Below are 21,056 nucleotides of genomic sequence, written 5' to 3'. Positions count from 1 at the left end.
CAGATGACTTGTGCAATGTCGGAAGGAAGGAAAGGCAGGCGGAAACTAAAGAATATTGGACAAGATGTCCCGTTAAACAGTCAAGCGCGAGAGATGGTGTGTTATGTAAGAGAGTATTTTGACAGGAGAAAAGATAATGGCGGGCCTCTTTTACCTTTGGCGCAAGTCGTAATGAGAACTGTTGCTTGTGTTAAAATTAATAAGAGCACTGTTACCAATATTTGAAAAGAAAAAGGCCGTGTAGATTTTTAATTATAAATATTTTTAGAGTTTACAATTTTCTCAACGCCTTTCTAACAATATTACATTGAAGAATACCGACACTCATAAAAGTAGAGGCTTCGTATTAAATTAAAACTGTTTTTACAGTTTACAGTCCTTTCGACGCTTTTCTAACGGTATTTACATTGAAGAATACCGGTACTACTACTACTACTACTACTACTACTACTACTACTACTACTACTACTAATTATAATAATAATAATAATAATAATAATTATTATTATTATTATTATTATAGGCTAATAAAAATAATAATGTACACAAATTTTAATGCCTAGTGTTCAACAAATTGGTTAGAAATGTATGTGTTCATGTCAGCCGTTCATTACTGCACTCTATCGGCAGCGCGCTCGCTTACACGAAAGATGGGCAACATGACAACATTGCTCCCCCTTCTCTATAAGCTGTCAAGTCGGAAGTAGTTGTGGTCAAGGTATAGTTCGGTCCGGGGTTCATAAAGGTACAGTACTAATTCGGTCCGAACTATACAGATATAGAGAAGTTGTATATTTCAAAGAGACTAGTTACACACACACACACACACACACACACACACACACACACACACACACACACACACTATACACTATACACTATACAACTCCGCCAACCAGGCCGAACTAACAAATAATGCAATACAATAGAAGCAAACTATTTATTCTAGATTTTGTACAACGTTGCCAAAAAAAGAACATTCAAAGGTTTGTTTAATTCTTTTTATTATTTATTTAATATTTGGTTCATACAAAAGTGTTCGAATTCATTGAGCGATTGAAAAATTGTTTCACTTACATTTTGTTGTCCTTCCATATTATAGGATCTTATTCCTAATTACTGGATATGGTCCATCGCCTGCGTGATTGTAGGCAATGGATTCTCGGGACGTTCTGGATCTTTTTAATCTGAAGACAAGGCGACAGTATGCTCGTGCTGTAATTCGAGCTGATTTTAGAAATTTCGGTACTTAATTTTGTTGGATTTTACTTCCAATCATTCAAGAAATCGAATTACAGACGATTTGTTAACGTTTCGTGTCAAGGGACCGCGCGAAGAGTTCGAATTATTCACGATTAAAAACATTAGAATTAGGCAGTTCGACTCTCGAAAAAGTCATGTTAAGAAATGTGTGTGTGTGTGTGTGTGTGTGTGTGTGTGTGTGCGTCTAAGGCCTACCCACTTCACTTGCGTGATTCGGGTTTCGCATACTGCGGATAGATGGCAGGACTGTGACCCATTTTCGAGTTGCACACCACTTCGGCGGGTATCTGTTAATTTTTTTTAGTAGGTTGTTTTACGACGCTTTATCAACATCTCAGGTTATTTAGCGTCTGAATGAAATGAAGGTGATAATGCCGGTGAAATGAGTCCGGGGTCCAGCACCGAAAGTTATCCAGCAGGGTATCTGTTAAGAGTTATGACGTGTACTAGAGTGAGTGTATATGTAAGTGTAGTCTAGGGAATGGGTGAAGATGATGAGGAAGGGAAAAGGGAAAACCCGGTGCCAGCACGTAAACTACTCCTGTCGAATGGCACCAAAGGGGCCGCCAGGCTTAACGTTCCCATCCGATGGACGAATCACTATCAACAGTGACATATGCCTTCTCTTTATATGTACTGCGGGGAGATTTGGGATTTAACCCAGGCATATTGGTGCACAATTTAATGTTAAGAAATTATGCCCTGCTTTCCTGATACGAGGGCTATTCAACTTTCGATTGTCGATGGTGGATTGCTAGATCGTTGCAGGAAGATGGCGCTTGCACAGTAGCCACGAGTAAAGACGTAATAATGCTCCCGTTTATCACGCTCTCATTTCCGTTCAGTAGTCTGTGAGAAACAGCTGTTGATATGGACGCGATTATTACTCGTCCCGCAAGTTGTGAGGTCCGTTCGGTTATTCGATTTCTTCACTCAGAAGGAGTTAACGCTGCTGAGATTCACTGTCGATTGTGTCGTGTTTATGGCAACGTTATGAGTGGTAGTGCTGTACGGGACTGGTGCAGAAAATTTAAGAATGGGCGTGAAGATGTGCACAATGAGGGAGATCTAGGACGACATTCAATTGTGACTGATGAACTCGTTCAATAAGTTGAACAAACTGTGCGTGAAAGACGTCGTTTCACAATTTGTGAACTCTCTGAAAATTTCCCACAAATTTCAAGTACAAGTCTCTATGAAATTGTTACGGCGGCGTCCTTTTATGAAGAAGGAATACACAAGCTAGTCCCACGCTATGACAAGTGTTTGGATTTATATGCCGACTAAGTTGAAAAATAGTATCACTATCCAGGAACGTTTTCCAGGCAATAAGTAGTTTGTAACATTGTTTGTGTTTTTTTTTGTAGTCAATCGGAAGTTAATTTCTGAATAGTCCTTGTAGATTTTAGTCCGCAGTATCACGATGACCAGTAGACCAAGGAAGACCCGTCAAAGAAAATATACTCAAATCACTATCATCATTGACATATGCCTCCTATTTATATACACTGCGGAGACATTTGGGATTTAACCCAGGCATATTGGTAGGGTTACCATGAGAACAAATTCTATAGGAGGAAATGGTACCTAAAATAAGAGGACATTGCTGAAAAAAGGACTTTTTAAAACATGGTATGAACAAAATTAAAGTTAAAAACAATGGCTCACCTTAGTTAGTTTTCTCACTAGTTTCTGCATCAGTATTACATCTGTACCCTACTTATCGGTGGAGCCCACTTTGTGCACAAGAGCCTGAAGGGACCAACTTATATCTTGTAACAAATAACTATGGAACTGTTCACAGCACATGTCCTTGAAATTATATTTTACCATGATGATACCTCTGACTGTCTCCGTTAGCATGCGATTTCGTTCTTTTGTCCATTGAGCAGATATTAGGGAAAATACTCTCTGAGCACTTCCATTGTGACTTGAGATAAATAAATAGAATTGACATATTTTTAAGAGTTCTGAGAAAGTTTCAGTGCTTGCAGAACTATTGGAATTCAAGAATTTGCACCATTGTTTATCTAAACTTAAATCTTTGTCAAAATTAACTTGATTGGCATATCTTTGTACATTGCAGAATAAAATTGATAAAATAGCTTAGAATCATGAATAGTGACTTTTTAGAGTGTAAGAATTCAATGCATATCAATAGGTCATCATATTTTGTGCGAGATCGTGCATATTTGCTTGGTTTCCGCACAAAATCAATCCGCGGAAAGTCTAATAAAATTCCACATTCAGTATTCCCAACCTAACACACATAACAATTTCCCTCTTCTTACCGCTTAAGTGACACATTGATTTTACTGCTTTAGGCTTTTAACATATTATTTTTAGAGACGTTCAATATAGTAATAATTATAAATTGGAAACTTACCACTGCAATTTCACCTAAATTGCACTGTTAATTACCGGTATTGTTTTGAAATATTTGCAAAAATTAAGTGAACTCTAAATCATTACATAACCTTACCGTTTGTTTTAAGTTCGCATTTATAGACTGGGGGAAAAAAAAAGACAGACGTATATCACGGCCTGCTGGAATATAGTAAACACAGAAAACATTTTAAAGCAACAATGTTGAAGATGGATATTTTTGTTTTGCAAATTTGCCGTCATGGAACAGAAACCAAGATGGAGATTTCATTGCAACTAATTAGAAATTCCTCTTTCAGGTATGTAATAAACGATCTTCGCACAAAATAATGTACGATACACGAGCGGTATGTTTTCTTTCAATTCTCGGAAATTAAAAAAGCTCAACTACGTTTCGCTTTTTCAAACTTTTCCTCGAACATGAAAACTTCAACATACCGCTCTTGTAATGCATATTACTATTATGTACTCCAGCTCAAACTATTGAAAGCAGTTAAATTCTTTCTTAGGTTTTCACCATTTGTTTAGATATTCTATGCACAATATCGCACATTATTCAATATTTATATTAATTCTAGTTGAACTGCGAAATGCCGGACATTTCAATTTTTTTTAAATGCCTGCCGGACAGGATAAAATGATTAAAAAAGAGGACATGTCTTCCTTTTGCCGAACGGGTGGTAACACTACATATTGGTGCACAATTTAGCGTTAAGAAATTATGCCCTGCTTTCCTCATAGATTTTAGTCCGCAATATCACGATGACCAGTAGTCCAACGAAGACTCGTCAAAGAAAACATACTCGTAAGTGAGGTTAGAAACCATGAATATGGCTTCACGCGGCTATAATACTGCAGAAGCCACTCTCAGCAATAGAAAGAATTGAAGGAGAGGAGTGGAATGCGAAGCTCGGACGACCACAGAGGCGCATTTGTTAGCTATTGACGGGAGATGAGTGGCACTCGGCGGTTTAGGCTCACCCATCATCGTAAATTATTGAGAATTTTGTCCAGCCCTCGCGCGCTCACACAGTACAATGGCGACAAGTAGTAATAGCTGTGATGTTTGACCAATAAATCTCCTCCATTAGGACCGTCCGTGTTGATGGATTCCAATATTTCGAAACTTGGATTACCAGTCCGTGATGATGACCGATTGGAGAATTCTCTTTGTCGAAAATTTCAAAGTGAAAATGTGCTGACTGGGTCGTTCCTCCCCCGCATTAACATGAGGCTAATTAAATGGATTATATTTCTTGTGATCTCTTGGGGGTTGCACAAATTATTAGTTGAGATTTACTCGTTGACCCGTGCACCCTTCAAATGTTGTGTCACGTAGTTATGATTTCAACATTTTTGGAAACTTCGCTTCGTTTTCCAGTACAGGAATGCAACACTATTATCCGTGGCGCTTCGGATATTATAATTTTGCTTATAGATAGGTACATGTCCATAGTCTGACTGTTGCAGAGTACATACATAAGTGTTCCGCCCATAGGCAAACCCAGTATTCTCCAGTCTTTCATATTTCCTGCCTTCCTCTTTGTCTCCGCATATGATCCATATATCTTAATGTCATCTATCGTCTGATATATATCCCGGTCAGGGCAAGTTACCTGGTTGAGGTTTTTTCCGGGGTTTTCCCTCAACCCAATACGAGCAAATGCTGGGTAACTTTCGGTGCTGGACCTCGGACTCATTTCACCGGCATTATTACCTTCGTATCATTCAGACGCTAAATAACCTAGATGTTGATACAGCGTCGTAAAATAACCCAATAAAATAAAATAAATCGTTTGATATCTTCTTCTGCCACGAACTCTTCTCCTGTTCACCATTCCTTTCAGTGCATCCTTCAGTAGACAGTTTCTCCTCAACCATTAACCCAGCCAATTCCTTTCATTCATTCTGATCAGTTTCAGCATCATTCTTTCTTCATCCACTCTTTCCAACACAGCTTCGTTTCTTACTCTGTCCATTTCACACTCTCCATCCTTCTCCATATCCATATTTGAAATGCTTATATTCGTTTTACACTTCGTCGTAATGTCCATGTTTCTGCCTCATACAATGCTACACTCCACACAAATCACTTCACTAGTCTCTTCCTTAGTTCTTTCTCCAGAGGTCCGCAGAAGATGCTCCTTTTTCTATTAAAAGCTTCCTTCGACATTGTTATCCTCCTTTTGACTTCTTGGCAGCAGCTCATGTTACTGCTTATAGTACATTCTAAGTATATGAAGCTGTCCACTTGCTCTACTGCCTCATTTAGAATTCGCAAGTTTACCTTCTTTACTTTTCTTCCTGTGACCTTGGCCTTTGTCTTGTTTGCATTTATCTTCATCCCATACTGCTCACAGCTGTCATTTAGCTCCAGTAACGTAATCTCTCAGTATCATCTCCTCTTCTGCTAACAATGCCATATCATCAGCATATCTTATACAGTTTATTCTTCTTCCTCCTACTATCACCTCTCCCATATTCTGAAAACAGTTCTTCACTAAATCCTCCAAGAAGACGTTGAACAGAGTAGGTGATAAGAGCATCCTTGTCGTATTTCTCTTCCTATTCCACTTTCTTCTGACATTTGTCATATCCTGACTTTGACTCGTTTGATATAAAGATTACTCAATAGCCTCCTCTCTTTCCAATCCTCACCAATTTAATGGAAAAACACTAATGTGAGGGGTAAAAAATATTAATGAAGTGCCTTGTGTGGAGTGTAGCATTGTATGGGATAGAAACATGGACATTACGACGAAGTGAAGAGAAGAGAGTAGAAGCATTTGAAATGTGGATATGGAGAAGGATGGAGCTTGTGAAATGGACAGACAATAAAAAATGAAGTTGTGCTAGAAGGAATGAGTGAAGAGAGAATAATGGTGAAACTTATCAGGAGAGAAAAAAAATTGCTGAGTCACTGGCTAAGAAGAAACTGCCTACTGACTGAATGACTGAGAAGAGTACGGGGTACAGGACGATATCAGCTGATAGACAATATTAAGGTATTATGGATTGTATGCGGTGATTGGAAGAGAGGCGGAAAAGAGGGAAGATTGGAGAATGCTGGATTTGCTGTGAAGGTCATGCATTTCGACAGAAAACTATGAATGAGTATGCTGTACTCTGCTAAGTGTAGGCCTATATCCGGAGTCGCGATGACTAGAACTCGTACATGTAGGGACTTAAAATGTTAAAAATTGTCAGCAAAAACCACTAAAACATCCAAAATAGACACTAAAAATGAACTAATATTAAAAATATATATAATGAATAATATACCTATAAATTATAATCTAATTTCACTTATTTTGCTTTGCTTTATTTTCAACATGCACGGCTCTTTTTATGGACTTTAAGCGTCGCTTCTTTCCAGATTTTTCTATGAAAAAATAAGGCCAATCTATCTGTCCAACTAATAACTTAATTTCTGATAAAAAAAATGAATACTTTATTAAACTGATTATTATATGAATAAAAATAATATAGATTGTAATTAAACACAAGGCAGAATGACCAACATTACCTATATAAATTACACTTTCTTTGAGTCAAGCCTGTTGTTTGTTCATAAGTATACCTTTGTTGCAGCCTACAAACCTTTACCAGCGTGACTTACCGCAGCTAACCCTTTGTAGTCCAGCTACTTGACTGGTTCTCAACAAAAGGGTGTTGGTTTCGAATCCGAGCACATCTTGTAAAATTTATAGTTGTAAAAGCTACCAAGGAGGGGATTTTACAGATGCCTCACGAACAAGCGCTCAGTCAGATAGGGTGTAACGGGTATAAGCACAGTCTAGTATATACAGTCACTAAGCTTGAGTTGTGAGGGTGCTAGGAACAATAGACTGTGCCGGTACTATTTCGCATTGTCTGTAATGAGGCAATATTAGCTTTCCTAGTGGTTAGCAACTATCTATGGATGCATATTTACAACGTATTAAGCTTCGTTACTGTATATACTAGACTGTGGTATAAGTGCTGTCCTTTTCACAGTCGTCGGGGACGGTCTACAGGATCAAAAAATGTCCATACAACATAGGGTCAAAACTTGATAGTTTTCCCAGAAAAAATATTTATTTTCTTATTTTATAGGACACAAAGTTACTTCTAACATTAATAAGTCAAATTTTAACTCTTCTGTACAAAATGAGACACAAGATGAACATTTAGCTTCCTCCATGTTTCTTTTCCCTGTAACTGAAGATGAAATTATTATTTTGGTTAAGAAATTAAAAAATAATGTTGCTCCTGGTATAGATGGAATTAAGAATAATACTTTCAAAATTATTATCAATATATATATATATATATATATATATATATATATATATATATATATATATATTAAAACCCATGGTTCATATTTTTAACTTATGTTTTGTGCAAGGTATATTCCCAGATGTTTTGAAATGTGCCATAGTAATTCCAATATACAAATCTGGAGATAAAAATAATTTAAATAACTATAGACCTATATCTTTACTTCCAACATTTTCCAAATTGCTTGAAAAATGCTTAAAGAATAGATTAATAAATTATTTAGAAAAACATAAAATCCTCTCTAAAAATCTGTTTGGTTTCCGCAATATTATTTCTACTGATGATGCTCGTATTAATGTTACTGGAAAAATTATCAATGAACTAGATATCGGAAACAAATGTTTGGGTATTTTCTTGGATCTACGGAAAGCTTTTGACACTATCAATCATAATTTACTTTTGGACAAACTACATACTATTGGAGTTAGAGGTATAGTTTTAAAATTATTCCAATCATATTTTAGTAACAGAAGGCAAATGACAAAAATTGAAGGTCAATTTAATGAATACAAATATATTGATATAGGTGTACCGCAAGGAACAATTTTGGGACCTATTTTATTTCTAATATACGTTAATGATCTGCTAAATATAAATTTAGAAAAAATTAATGGATCTATATATTCATATGCGGATGATACAGTAGTTATTTTTAGTGGTTTTTCTTGGCAGGAAGCATATAGAAATGCTAATATAGGTGCTAACATTGTTAAAAAATGGCTTAATTCCAACTTCCTTTCTTTAAATATATCTAAATCAACTTTAGTTCCTTTTTCGTTAACAGCTGCCAGTGTTCAAAATTTAAAATTTAGCGATAAATATAGACTAATAATACACAGTGAAAATTGTTTAGATCCCAAAAGTTGTAAATGTCCACCATTGAAAGAAGCCACGTATGTCAAATATCTGGGTATCATTATTGATCAGAATTTAAAATGGCCTCATCACATTACTTATCTTTGTAAGAGGCTTCGTAAAACAATTTATAAATTCGTTAATCTTCGATGCTACTTACCTATTAGAGTTCTACGAAATGTTTATTTGGCCATTATTCAGTCTATCATTGAATAGGTATAATTGTTTGGGGTGGAAGTACAAAAATTAATCTTAGTCCGTTAAATTTACTACAAAAACGAATAATTAAAATTTGTTTGAAGAAACGTTTCGATTATCCAACTAAATTAATTTATTCTGAATTTAATGTATTTAATATTGAACAAATTTATAAGTATACGCTGTTAAAATTTTATCATAAAAATCGTAATAAGTTTGTATTACAGACACACAATTATGACACAAGACGAAATATTAATTCAACATTAGTAGAACCTAAATGTCTCACATCTGCTGGTCTAAAGCATAGCATAAATTTTGGCCCTCGGTTGTACAATGCTTTAAATAAATTACACCCAGAACTTCTAACATGTAACCCACTAACATATAACAAGAAAATTAGAAACGTGTTAATATCTTCAATTTGATTAAATAAATTTATAGCCTATGTGTACGAATTAATCAACCTATATTATATTTGTATTCTATAATTTTGAAATATATATTAGTCCTACGTTTCACGTGCGATATTATTCTTCTCTAGTGCTAATATTATATTATATAATTCCATTGCCGCTGTAATTATATTTTAGTTCCCATTTTATTTTACTTATTTATTTTTATTTGTATTATTATTATTATTATTTTTTATTTTAATATTATATCTGAACTGCGACCGAGCACGAGCGCTGCTCATTCGGTCTCAAATTTTGTTAATACTACTGTATCTTCTTTTTATATTGCTTGTATTATTTTATTTCTATTTCTCTTGTTTGTTTTGTAATTATATTCTTTATTCTGTATATTTAAATTTAAATAAATAAATAAATTTGCGTTGTACTGCTTATATCGTTAGTAAAATTACGAAAACAATTACATCAGTAGGTATATCTAGCAAAGAGTTAATATTAGTTTAAATAAATATTTGTGTGTTCTGTTATGTTTTCGTGAAATTAAATAAAAATGCATGCTTAAATTTGTTAATATTCTGGCGTGAGAGACGTGGCAACGTGTTCAGCTGGCAGTACTCTGCACAAATAGGAAGTACGAGTCAACTGAGTTCAAGCTTCTTGCCCATAGCTCTACTGCCGAGCGGATGACAGTTCAGTACAGGATATTCAATAAACAACTTACAATGTCATTCACAGTTTAGAAATATCATATATTATTAATTTATGGAGAAAGTCGTCGTAATTCAAGTCAGACAAGAAGGGGATGTATCGTCAACGTTTTCCTCAAAGAAGGTTACCTAATCGGCGAACTTTTGTAGCAGTTCCTCAACGATTTTTAGAAACTAGGGGCCATATTCATAGGCATTCTTAGAGCGGGCTTCCGGTGGATGATCAGCGTTTTTCGTATTCATAAACCAGTGTTAGCGATATGATATGATTTGAATTTTGTACAAGTAACCAGTGCATAGCCGGGGCTAGCTTAATACGCTTGTAGCGCGTGCTGCGAAATGTCTATGAATAACACTCTAGGAGTCTCTTATACCGTTTCGAAAATCACACACCAGAAATTTGTTTAAAAATGATACTGATTTACGGAAGCCTGAGAGATTAAAATTTTGCATTAGAAAAAAGTTCGTGTGATTTTGTGCAAAAAACCATTCTGTTTATTTTTGGACATAAAATAAAAAAATGGAGCAATATTGTTACATAAAATGGAAATTTACCATAATGATCTATTAATGAGATTGAAAGTTTGTATTTGCTGCTCGTTTTATGCAAACAACAGTATTATTATGGTCCGCTCCTGCATTAGAACAGAGCATCTGTACCAGTATGTCTGTACCCGCTTGAGCTGTACTATGTACTTATAAACCCAGTCCTTCCTATCCAGCAACGTTGTAAAACGTCTAATATTGTAAACTTTAATAATTAGTTAAACATTGCAATTAGAAAAAAATTGTAAGGACATTTTTTCTTCGTTATGAAATGAATAATCATCAGTTAAAATAATGGCACTTATACCACTTACACCCTGTAGAGTACATTTTTTCAATACATTTACAATCTTAAGTCTTTATACAGGGACATCATTTTATTTTTACTTCCATTTTTATTGTACCTGCATTTCTGAATGTACTTCACTCTCACCCCTTCACTAATGTCCTTGCTCCCGTCAGACACACACACTTACGGCCGCTGTTGCATTCGAAGTCTTCAAGCAGTGAAGTAAACACTGCAGTGTATAGTGTGTTTCAGAAATATGATTGCGTTTTCTGTAGAAGAAAGGACCTATATTAATAATATCGTACTAAAAAATTATATTCAAGAAACGATAAATTCAATTTCAGAGAATATGCTTCAAAATGTTTTTAATAATATGCGTACTGAATTGAAGCCTGCATTGTAATGAACGGCAACCATTTTCAGCAACTTCTTTAAAAATTCAGATTAGCTTTTTTTTGAATTGAGGTGGCTAGAAGCAAAGGAATGCTAGTGACATTTGTAATAACATGAGTTAAGTGCATCCAGTGTAAGCTAAAGTATCTAAAATTTTAGTGGCAAAGGGATATTTTAATCGCATCACACATTAAAATTTAAATAAAAATTTCACCGATTTTACGAAAGCTTAAATATTTAAACCCCATTTTCTCAAAAGTAACTTAAGTGCACTTGCAGCCCTTTACTTATGACCCCCTCAATTTAAATGCACTCTCTATATTGTATGTTAACATCAATAATTAATATGCTAAATAAAGTAGACATTACATAACGAACATAGCCGCCTGAAAAGTTGAGTTTTTGAAAAAAAAAAATGTTACTACTCTACTGTATTTTGATAAATTCCGTAAAAGTGATGATCAAACTGGAAATCGTAATATCGTATTTCTCTACAACATAAATGGATACACTACTTTTCTCTCCTCCTATACCTAGTAAAATGATTTGTTTACATATTGCACTAGTAACGTGGAACTCCTGTAATGGAAGGGGGCAACAATGTTTCCGAGTATAGCCAGGTTAATGTTAAAAATGTTGGTAAAAATAAAGTGATGTCCCAGTACATACACTACAATCTTTCAAGCCAAGGTGTACCATCTCCTTACCTGTATAAATTTCTGTCAAATGAGAAGATAGGCCGCCAAGCAGCATCACATTCTCGATTATAGTTAGCACTCTCATTGCTCAGTTTTATTCTCAATTATCGCTCAATCAAATCAACTGTTTGGCTGGCATTTCCCTCTCTAGGTACATATTTTACTTAAAACTATTTAATGTTGTGTTGGGTACCGGAGCATCTTAATATTGAGGGCAACGGAGAAGCAGGAAAACCGACCAGGTTGGCAGTACTCTCTTCATTGGTCCAGCTATTATAAGCAGAAACAGTGGCGGCTCGTGAACTTGTGGATTGGGAGAGCTGCAGTAGATTTCGGTACATACAAATTTCACTTATTGATTTTTTATTTTATTTTATTGGGTTATTTTACGACGCTGTATCAACATCTAGGTTATTTAGCATCTGAATGATATGAAGGTAATAATGCCGGTGAAATGAGTCCGAAAGTTACCCAGCATTTGCTGGTATTGGGTTGAGGAAAACCCCGGAAAAAACCTCAACCAGGCAACTTGCCCCGACCGGGATTCGAACCCGGGCCACCTGGTTTCGCGGCCAGACGCGCTGACCGTTACTCCACAGGTGTGGACTCACTTCTTGATACCATTAGTAATAAGTATAGGACAAAAATAAATGCACTACATATCGAAAAACCAAAACTTCCTGACTTAGTTGGGAGATGTCTGTGGGACCATTTTTCTAATCCCTAAGAAAAACTAATACCATCGATTTCAGTCTGAATTTCAGATCGGCAGACACTCAACTTACAATCTACCAGTTCATTCTGAATTGTCTTAGAATAATCTTAAACAGTGGCATGTTCCAAATGATTTTTGAGAGGCTCGTTTAGATTACTCACGAGCTGTAGCAACGCACGAAACACATCAGAGTTCTTCGAATCGTTTTTCCATCATGTCCCCTAAGGGGAAGTTCATATTGGCCACAAAATTTGATACAATCAATATTTTTTTAAAAATAATTTCACGATTTTTTCTCACTTTTTGATTATGTTTGAGAATGTTTGTTCTGTTCGTTTCACTTAATTGCACAGCAGTATGAGTTACGTAACATAGCCAATGAAACAACATTTTTCAGGTGAGGCTGCGAAGATTCGTGCATTTTGCTTTTTAGGGGCAAATGTCCTAAATCTGTCACACCACTCCTAGTCCATGCAGTATCACCACCGAAGAGGAGGCAAGGAAAGCAAAATGCAGATTTTTTTTTTTTTGTTCACATCCACGTAACTACAAATGCTTAGCATAAATTTCATTGTTATACTTCCTTACATATATGCACTATTTCGGCTGGATGAAGCTTAAGTAAGATTTAAGTCGAGTAACGGACGACCCTTTAATTTCACTTCATTACATCAATATTCTCCGCAAGGGAAAGTTGAGAAAAATAAAATTAATATTCTGTAATTCACACACACTCATGCTTGCAAATTTGCACTGGTTAAGTTACGGTATTAAGACGTCACACCAAAGCAACACTCAGATATACTGATGGTCAACAATTTTCTAAAACTGGAAAAGAAGTCTCTTTCGTATTTTACGTGCTATATCAAAAGGATTCTACTGGTGCAATCATTTTGAGTTAAGACAAATATTAGGTTCTGCTGGAGGCTGGATGTATACGTAATAATAAGGCAAAGGAGAATATTAATTTCGTTATATTAACTCGATAAGATTCTACAACAGTAAGTATGTGAAAAGAAAATAAAAATTTTGTCATTAAGTTTCAAGGGAATAGAGAATCCATTTGACGCAGCATTACAATAGCGGTGTGGGAGGAGAGGAAAGATCCCTTGTGGCCTGGCTCTGCAAGCCACTGCAGAGAGATATGGGTTTTAAACAGCGGCAGTTTCCCTCTGCTTCCCTTCACCTCTCTACCCCCTGACCATGCAAGACACACTCTCTATGAGCTGTCTCACCCTGCAGATCCCAGGACGACTTTGAATGCAGTGTCAATTCCAATACAGTCGACGCGCAAAAAGATAATGCATAAGATAATAGTACATATTCCCGGCCAGATGAAATATTAAGCAATTTACCAATAAAAGCTGTAACAATACTTATAAAAATTAAAATAAATATTATTTTTATTTTCCTGTCAAAGCAGGGAGTGCTGCAGCTCCGCAGCTCTTATGGACGAGCCGCCCCTGAGAAACACTGCTAGAGCCGCAGTCTAAGAACGAACCAGGAAAAAACATTTGGAAAGATAGAAGTTTCCTGGTTAAAATTAGGAAAATGTTTGGCTGAAATACTCCGTAACAGTCTAAGAAGTCAGGCTAGAATGACTGTCGGGGTCGTGACTCGAAAGTAAGGATTTTCGCGAATATATCATTGAGACGCAGGGAGACAAGGAGGTTGAGCTTCCTTGCTTCCTTCACCGCAATACTAAAGCCTTGGTTTTCTGAACCGACGCATGCGACGTGCGAGGTGCGAGGCCGACCTCGCACAAATCCGGACTACACGAGAGATAGTGAGTGGTTTCTATGGCGAGTTCTGCGCATCTCGCAATTGTAGAAACCACTCACTATCTCTCGTGTAGTCCGGATTTGAGCCTCGCACGTCGCATGTGTCGGTTCAGAAAAACCAAGGCTTTACAGGACGAGGATTCGAGAAAACCCGCGACTGATGTATAGTTCAAGATTCTAATGTTATGTTCCTTTCTACAATGAGAGACAAATATGTTTTTGAATGTAAACACAGGGTAATTATTATATTAAATCTGTAACTCTGAACGTAGAATGACACGGCAAAATAGAAATCAAGGTAGGGAAAACGAGTTTCGAACTCTGATACCTCTGTCACCTTTCTCATAACTACGCTAAGCTACTGCTGTGACCTGACAAATAAGTAGATATTTCGAAAGTTTCGCTTTCAGTACTGGGCTATATTCTACGAAATGAAAATATAAAAACTGGAGATTTATCTTTCGAAGAGGTGGAAAAATTCAAATACCTTGGAGCAGCAGTAACAAATATGAATGACACTCGGGAGGAAATTAAACGCAGAATAAATATGGGAAATGCGTGTTATTATTCGGTTGAGAAGCTTTTGTCATATAGTCTGCTGTCAAAAAATCTTAAAGTAAGAATTTATAAAACAGTTATATTACCGGTTGTTCTGTATGGTTGTGAAACTTGGACTCACACTATGAGAGAGGAACAAAGATTAAGGGTGTTTGAGTATAAGGTTATTAGGAAAATATTTGGGGTTAAAAGGGATGAAGTTACAGGAGAATGCAGAAAGTTACACAACGCAGAACTGTACGCATTGTATTATTCACCTGACATAATCAGAAACATTAAATCCAGATGTTTGAGATGGGCAGGGCATGTAGCATATATGGGTGAATCCAGAAATGCATATATAATGTTAGTTGGAAGGGCAGATGAAAAAAGACCTCTGGGGAGGCCGAGACATAGATGGGAGGATAATATAAAAATGGATTTGAGGGAGGTGGGATATGATGGTAGAGACTGAATTAATCTTGCTCAGGTTAGGGACCAATGGCAGACTTATGTGAGGGCGGGAATGAAACTCTGGGTTCCTTTAAAACTATAAGTAAGTAAGTAAGTTTGTTAATTTATTTTGCGTGTTAATTTATTTTTAGATTGTTTATTTATTTATTATAGGTATTTATTTATTTACTGTCATTTATTGTATTCATTATTATTATTATTATTATTATTATTATTATTATTATTATTATTATTATTATCATTCATTCATTCTGTTGGAGTTAAGACCATCAGGCTTTCTTTTTCCACACCACTAGAATATTGATAACTTTATGTAGACTACTTTTTCAAGTATTGCAATTTGAACAGAAATATCAAAATCTCTCATACCAAGAACGTGTTCTTCCTTTCCCAGTGGAAAAGAGGTGCTTACTCAAAGTCGTCCTGCCATTTTCTTTGCACCGTTGCTTTAATGTCTCACCGTTTCAATCGTATCATGTTAGTGAAGGAAACGTAAGATACATAATGAAAAACTATTCGAGAAGAGCTAATGGAATTAACAAAACGGTCATGTAAGAAGTAATCTTTATACGGTCAGTTCAAATTCAAGGCCTCCAAACATGAAACAGGTGTAGCAGACGCCTCCACAGGTGGTCGAGGGTCATAAAACAATAAGGAAAAATAAGGCACTCTCGATACTGTGAATTAAAGTCGAGAGGTGCCACGTGCATCTCGGTACAGGTTAACCCCGCTGTTGTTATAGAGCTGACGTCATAAGGAATGGACCATTTAATTCTTCGTGTTTTTTCCTCTTGTGTTACAAAATGAAAGATAAGAATATCATTGATTGAGGAAAACGGCAGCACAAGAAGAATCTCAAGGATTATGTTCATGTTGAACCTGTTCCTGCACATATTTCATTCTTGGACACTTTATATAACTTTGTCCTTTTGGTTAATATTCTATTGGTAAGGCTATAGCCTGTTTTGTAGATGTTGGCACCATCTTCTGTTGTTTCTCTTTTGCTTCCCCAGCAATTATGTATGGTTTGTGATATGGCAAAATGACAGGTGTGAGCAATGTGGGATGAAGACAATGGTTATCGGAAGAAAAGTAAAGAAGGTAAACGTGCGAATATTAAATGAGTCTGTAGAGCAAGTGGACAGTTTAAATACTTGGGGTGTACTACAGCAGTAACATGAGTTGCTGTCAGAAAGTCAAAAGGAAGATGATAACGGCAAAGAAAGCTTTTAATATCTTCTGCGGACCTCTGAAAAAAGAACTAAGGGAGAGACTAGTGAAGTGCTTTGTGTGGAGTGTAACATTGTACAGCCCAGAAACATTACAGCGAAGTGAAGAAAAGCGAATAGAAACATTTGAAATGTGAATATGGAGAAGAATGGAGCGTATGAAATGTACAGCCAGAATAATAAATGAAGCTGTATTGGAAAGAGTGGGTGAAGAAAGAATGATGCTGAAACTTATCAGGAAGACAAAAAAAGGAATTGGTTGGGTCACTAGCTGAGAAGAAACTGCCTACTGAAGGATATACTGGAATGAATGGTGAACGGGAGAAGAGTTCGGGGCAGAAGAAGATATCAAATGATAGACGACATTAAGATATGGAGTCCACACCTGTGGAGTATGGTTAGCGCGTATGGCCGCGAAACCGGGTAGCTCGGATTCGATTCCCGGTTGGGGCAAATTATCTGGTTGAGGTTTTCTCCGGGGTTTTACCTCAACCCAATATGAGCAAATGCTGGGTAACTCTCGGTACTGGACCCCGGACTCATTTCACCGGCATTATCACTTTCATCTCATTCAGACGCTAAATAACCTAAGATGTTGATAAAGCGTCGTAAAATAACGTCTTACGATTTAAAAAAATAAGATACGGATTATATGCGGAGACAAAGAGGAAGGCAGAAAATAGGAAAGATGGGCGAGTGCTGGGTTTGCAATGTTGGACAGATAACCTAAGATGTTGAAAAAGCTTCGTAAAATAACCTACTAAAATTAAAAAATAAATAAATAAGATACGGATTATATGCGGAGACAAAGAGGAAGGCAGAAAATAGGAAAGATGGGCGAGTGCTGGGTTTGCAATGTTGGACAGATAACCTAAGATGTTGAAAAAGCTTCGTAAAATAACCTAATAAAATTAAAAAAAAAAATAAGATACGGATTATATGCGGAGACAAAGAGGAAAGCAGAAAATATGAAAGATGGGCGAGTACTGGGTTTGCAGTGTTGGACAGAAAATTATGAATGAATGAAGTAAATATAATATCAATTTCTTTGATCAGTTTTATTATCCCAGGACCTTATATTAAATTTATTAAAACATTTTAAAGCTGAGTGTGATAATTTTGTCGTTATTATTTATTTATTTATTTATTTATTTATCTATTTATTTATTTTACGTTATAGGCCTATTCATTTGGCTGTTCGATTCATATTTAAAAATTATGGTTTATTTAACGACGCTCGCAACTGCAGAGATTAATATCAGCGTCGCCGGTCTGCCGGAATTTTGTCTCGTAGGAGTTCTTTTACATGCCAGTAAATCTACTGACATGAGCCTGTCGCATTTAAGCACACTAAATGCCATCGACCTTGGCCGGAATCGAACCCGCAACTTCGAGAACAGAAGACAAGCGCTAGACCGACTACGCTACGTAGGCCGACATTTATATTTATTTATTTATTCATAGTTTTCTGTATATACGATACCTGGATTTCGCATAATAGCCTTCTGGTTGGAATAGTAAGCTATTGTAGGTAATTTGTTTCCTATTCCCATTAAATTTTCCAATTATCTTCAGCGACATTTTGTAACATATATCTCGTTTATTTAATTGATCTTGAACTGTTTTTAACCTAGATATGTGTAGTTTCTGAGCTTGTCAGCCAAAATTGTGAAACATATTGTACCAAATGATAAACATATCTGCGAAACACCCTGGAGGAAGACGCGGTCTCATCAATAATGCCATAATACTGCTGAAAAATCGATTATACAACGGATGACAGTAGGTAATCCAGCTTTTGATGTAACCTGTCACTATTCGTTAAATTATGGGGAACCCTGTGGATGGCTGATAGAAACGAGGCGCCGCGCCGAGTCCGGGCATCGTGCGGAATCGTGAATTATTTTTCACGTGGATTCTTTCTTGAGTTCATCGGAGCTAATCCCTAAATTCTCATTAATCTACAGGTGGAAAATATTATAATCTTCGGAGCGCATGGAATAACGTTCTGTTATCATTACGATTAAAGTCTGCATCATTAGCATCGGTATTATTTATTATTATTATTATTATTATTATTATTATTATTATTATTATTATTATTATTATTTCTCTCTTTCGTCTTTTTATTTCCCCTTAATTATAATACTGACTTAGCCCTACATATCAATATGGTGTAGACTGTAGAGGATGGTAGGTCTATACAGTAGAGTGGAGTGAATCTATACATGAAATTGTTTTTTAATCTGTTTTCTAAATGTAATAGTTGCAAAAATCTGTATTTTCACTTAACTTAGGAATATGAAAAATATGGGGTTTCTATATTTAATTTTTGAGGTGCCCCAAGGACTTTGAAATTTCTTAAAATTATAATTTTTTTTGCCTTTTTGTATACTTGTTCTATTATTTTGTTTTTCATTATATAGCTATAGTCCCGTCGCTCTAATTTCCGGCAGCCAATCGCGTTGCAGGTCGCCTACATTTAAACGTGTGCGTCTTGTGGTTCGCTTATGAAGACGTTATTCATTTCTTAAGGCTCGATAAATACTTAATATAATCGCCCGGCATTTTGGCTCTTTCGTTGGCGTTCGCAGAAAGCACACGAAGACGTTATTTGCCCCGCAATTATTTTCTGAATTACAGTGCGTTTGATTTATTATCATAGGAGCTACGACATGATAATGTTTAACGGTGTGGCAAATAGATTCCTCGTATGGTAGCTCGGGAACGAAAGAACAAAAATGGCGAACGATACTACCTACTTAGACTTTATAGAGCCTTCACTTCCTAAGACCTAAGCAAAGAGGCGGAGTCACGCCGGAAATAACAGCGTCGCGACTATAGTGAATTGCTGTAAAATCACATACCTATTTAAACTTTATTTGGAAGACTTTACACTGGGGTTGCTATAAACAGCATTTTTGCATATCGATCATGGTAAGCACGAATCAATTGTTAATGTTCTTGTATGACTGACTGTCGGAATAGATGCCTTTATCCAGATTTCCTTACTTTTGATAGCAACTCTTCATGAATTCTCTCCAACAGTAGATTCTTTTGATTTGAAATCAGGTTTTAATTCATTTTTTATCCATAGATAATATTTCATTACGTCATGATAGTAGGTAGGCTAATTATGATAGGTTCAGCCTCTCCAGCATTACGAATAGCCTACAGGGCAGGTCAGATTTCTTGTCTCAATTAGAGTCATTGTTCTGATTTAAACACCCTGCAACATCAGAAGAATGAATTTCCATTAATTATATCATACCCATACATAAGAGTTTTGTGATTATGCCCAATTTTCTTATAAATTGAGGTTTCTGTGACATTTCAAGATTAAATAACAGGGGACCAAAAATAGGCAGAGTTTTTTAACATACAGCAATTTTTTTTTACATTTTCCTGGTATCCTCTTCAGATGAAACCACTAGAGAATGTTCTCTCGCTAAAAAATCTGAACCTCCAAATTTTGTGAAAATTTCAAAATATGGTGCTCTTGGGGCACCTCTAAATATTAGGCTAGAGAAAGAATCTGCATTGTCCTTCATGATATCAGCCCACAACTTTTCCCTGGTATTACATTTTGATTCCATAAACTTCATATTTTCACTCCACCCTACTATATGGTGTACCTGGAACGATACTAAAGACAAGCTCACATTGCTGGTCTCCCTGATCGTGTTGTCAGCATGGCACAGGGCGATCGCTGGGACAGCATAGGAAAGCACATGACAAGGGACAATTACTTAGTTCCTCGGACGAGAGATGAATCTCTTCCATTGTCCAATGCGGGAATCGAACCATTGATCTCTTGAATGGAAACCGCGTGCTATCGACAGAGCCAAAATGGCGGATATTACCATTATCACTAGGAATGGTATATTTTAGCGACTTAGATAAAAAAATTGCACTTTCAAAAGTATAGGGCCTAACTTAGTATTTTATAGTATCCTTTTAATGTTGGAATTTAGCAGTTCATAGCGTTTTGGGCTGGAACATTTTTAGTCCATTCGTTACTTTGAGTTCTGGCTTTATATCCTTGTCCCTGAAAAAAAATCTGGTTTGATACAAAATTCAGCTCTTCATACTCAATTATTGTCTCATTGGTTGCTGAAAGACTACAACGAAGGCTCTGGTTTTAATCTCGTCGATTCCGAAGTGAATTTGTGGACAAAGATAATGGAGTAGAACAGCTGTAAAATCTGTTGGAGTAATCGGATCCCATCTGCCATCAATTAATAAATTCC

General features: G+C 36.2%; 1 protein-coding gene across 1 annotated transcript in view; it reads left to right on the top strand.

Moving 5' to 3' along the window:
- wge (winged eye) overlaps window positions 1–21,056 on the top strand; it is a 705,384-nt gene that overhangs the window by 172,922 nt on the left and 511,406 nt on the right. The window lies entirely within an intron of this gene.

This window comes from Periplaneta americana, chromosome 6 (genome assembly GCF_040183065.1).
Source record: "Periplaneta americana isolate PAMFEO1 chromosome 6, P.americana_PAMFEO1_priV1, whole genome shotgun sequence".
In the NCBI taxonomy this organism is placed as follows: Eukaryota; Metazoa; Arthropoda; class Insecta; order Blattodea; family Blattidae; genus Periplaneta; species Periplaneta americana.
Note: the sequence above shows the minus strand (reverse complement) of the source record. Positions and strands in the feature narration are given on the sequence as shown.